Raw genomic sequence first — 4093 nt, forward strand, 5'->3', positions numbered from 1 at the left:
AGGTTTTTAATTTATTTATTAATACATTTTTGTTAAATTTATTTACTTTATATTTAAATATATTTTCTCCCTTCTTTCAATTACTACAACCGTTGTATTGTTATTCAAACCTGATGAGAATTTTAAGAAAAAAAAGAACTTTTGGTATAATATATGACTGCAAAATGTAAATAATCATTTTCATAAAATAATAACATTTATAGGACATTTTAATGTTAACTGTAAGAAACAATTTGAAAATTTGTGAATATTTTGTACACGAAAATTGCAGTTACTACTATTTTATCTATAAACTATTTCTGAAAGACATTGATTATGAGAAGGTGAAATTACATCAGGTTGATAAGTAAGAAATTAAACACAAACATGAGATTCAAACGAAACCATGAAATTACAACAGGAAATGCGCATCAATGAACATGGTGACCTTTAGGTCATGCCACTGTAAGATGAGAATTTATCTTTGCTGAACGAGAAACCAGAATGTGTTTAGAATCGTTCTGTACGCCCGTCTCGCTCAAGAGGCCGAAAATCTTTGTTTCAAACTGTACTTGAATTCGCCATGATGCACTTTGTGGCGTTGTGGTTAGGGACCTGCCTATTAGCAGACAATCTGAGTTCAAATCCTGATTGGAGCAAGTTTTCAGTTTCTAAGATTTTTCTCATCAATATTTTTAAATATTTTGTATTAATGTGTATTGTATATACATAATATATTATGTATATATAAAATAAACACGTAGCATAAGATAATTGATGCCATAATACTGTTGTGAAATTATTTGCAGGGTGGTTTTTTGGTAACATTCTATTACGGTATAACAACTTCTATGCATATAAATTCACAGAACATCATTTATTGTGATTTGCATAGATAAATTATTAATGAGAAACATTACCCATAATGCATTCATTGAACAGGCACACGATATACAACTAGAAATGTCAAATTTATTTGATATATAAATTTTAACTGAATCATCTAAAAATTTACCAAATCATTCAGTCTTAATAAAGAATTTGAAATGCGAGAGAAACAAGCAGTGAGTTTACCGCAGGTTAGGTAATCAATTAATTTATAAATGTTCTTAATTTGATTTGTACTGTAGCCAAATACATCAAGCACGCCGTTAGCAAAACTGGTTTATTTAAAATGAAACTCATGTTTGTGAAATACAGAACTGAGATAGTACAATATTGATCCAAATAAAAGGCTGGTGTAGCTAGGCATACACAATACACACACAGCATAAAAGTACTTGACTTTAAAAATCAATACATACATACATATTCATTAGCCGTTGACTGGGTACAGTGTTCATTCAACCGTAACGTACTTGGTCATTTGTATTCTGTTATTAAAACCGTTTAATTTTTGTTTTGTTTGCTGTTCTAAATTAAATTAAAATTATTGTATTAAAATTTCCAATGATTGATTTTTCCCTGATGAATGCTAGAATCGTCCAATCCTTTTTTCCTATTTAACCCTTTCCCACTGTTATTCCCGATTTTCCTTCAAAATTAACCTTGAAAAAATTACACACATAAATGCAATAGCAGAAATTAGGGAATAAGTATTGATAACTCTTATTATTTTCTTTGTTTAATCTTCATTTATATTCTGTTGTCACTGGGTGTTACCGGTACCACATTCTTTCTTTCTGTGTCAATGATGTTTCGCACTACACATTATTCGGACACATAGTGCGGACACAACTTCTCAACGGCACCCTTCTAGCATTTCTTGGGCACAAGCCGATGCTACTATAACAGTCCATCTTAAGTCAAGAATCAAACCACAAAATACGTCTTGGGTGCACATCATTTACTTTATTTTTTGTTGTGTAAAGAAATGTTAAGTGTTTAGAAAGTACTCATGGCTGACCTTTCACCTTTCACCTTTCATAAGCATGCATTCACCTCATCCTCCTCACAGTATTCTTCAGGCCCTTAGCATGGATAGTTTTGTTTAAAAGAAAGTCACAATCAATGCACAGTGGAAATTCACAAAACGAGTGACGGCATTATAGTGAAAAACACAAACTTTTATTGTTATTATTCTCCATCCGTACATATTTTTCCCATATATATATATATATATATATAATAAATCCGTTTTTTGTTTTTAGAATTTATAACAAAAACATTCCAATTTTCATCTTTACATTTCTTTCAATTTTTTGTTAAACCGTTGCCGTCACCCTAACCATGCACTCACATGCACTGAAAATGGGCACCGAAAATGCACGAGAAACACACACATCCTTACAACACAACACATATGCACACAACACAGATGACTGTATCTTGATGTGATCGAGATCATTACAAATTCCAAGCTATGGGTCTGTTCATAGTCATGTAATAGTAGGCTACTACTAGCTGTCTAGATTATTTTAGTGTTATGACATTTACTACTGGATCTATTCATTGCATGGTACTACCTAATTAACTTCTTACATCAAAGTAGTTAGCAGTAGTAGTAGTACATTCTTAGATGCTTTTACTATCATCTTTCACTTTCTCAAATTCTCTGTCAGCGTATCAGTCGATTGTTATCTAAATAAAATGGAAATAAACCGTATTGTGTTATCTACTAATTTGAAATTAAGATTTTGAGACTCATTCATTAACTAATTTTTTGAGTAGGTTTTACACGTCTCAAATGTGAAAACATTATCTCATTTTACTTCATCCCATTTTGTTTATCATTTGTTTTAAAATATAATTTATATTATTTTTTGTTTCTAACAAATAAACGTTGATACAAACTGTTCAAAGAAACATCTGCCTATTTTAAAAAATTGTTAAATGTAAATGCCTTAATGTTTGTGGGCATTTAATTTACAAGTGCCCTTAATTTTTGTGTCTTGCACAAAATTTAAGGACAAATATGAAGGCTTTACATAGGTATATATTCAATTCAATATTACCATGAATATCAAAACAAAACGAAGATTTTTCCAGGTAGAAACAGTTTCTGAAAGTAAATGTACAACTTTATTTTATTTATGATCATGTAACTTCTTTTTTTTTTTTTTCATTTCATTTGAGTTTATTTTTTGTTAGAATTCTTTTTTATTTTTTATTATTTGTTTGTGGCTGCAGATCGTCACACCTCTCTAAAAATGAATATGCATGTTAATTAATGCATATTCATAGGTAATTGAGCATGCGCAGGTTGCAACTCGGAGGATGGCGGGAGAGGTGTGATGGTCTGCAGATAAACAGTGTACCTATTGGATAATCACGTATCATCAAAAGAAAAAAAAACCAAAAATACTAATTGATTATATAACAACTATATAACTACATTAAAGTGGTTCAAATATAATATAAAATATAATGAATATAATAGAAAATTTCTTCAAAATGTCATGGTTTATTCATTGTAATGTAACAAACAATTCGACTATCTGTGTGTATGTCTGTATCTATATTACCTTTACTAACGAATGTTTATTTTTCTGTCTTTTCTCAATATTCACTTTGTATGCATCATTAATGCTTTCATTCCTTTGCCTTTCTATATGCACGAAATTTCAATCAAAATTGTTTACATCAAAAAAACTAATGAATATTAATTTTTTGTATATTAATATTCATATATTTACATGAATATTAAGTTATTATTGATTTATATTTGTTTGATTCTAGCCTTCATTAAGGATTCACTACAAGTTCCTCCAGCTTGCTACACTTTGCTTCCAGTCCGTAACCTCTGCTCACAAATGCTTAAATAACAAATTAATTTTATAATAAATAAATAATAAATAAATACACACATCAAATATATAATATTAAATAATAATATAAGTTTATAGTTTTGGAATAATTTATTGTAAATAATGCCATCATTGTTGGTGTAAATGCATTAATTACCAAAACATCAAGATAAGGTATCTTTTATGTTTATTTTATCAACAACAAATTTCAGGTTTTGCATGAATTAATTATAGATCCTAAAAATTATGTATTCTAAACAAATCGATTTATTTATCTAATGTTTCATTTGTCTATTTGTATCTCTATGATATTTATAATAAGCAAATCAGTCAATGTGTTAAATCATTTTTTTTATTAAATAATATTT

Source organism: Antedon bifida, chromosome 7 (genome assembly GCF_963402885.1).
Source record: "Antedon bifida chromosome 7, ecAntBifi1.1, whole genome shotgun sequence".
NCBI lineage: Eukaryota > Metazoa > Echinodermata > Crinoidea > Comatulida > Antedonidae > Antedon > Antedon bifida.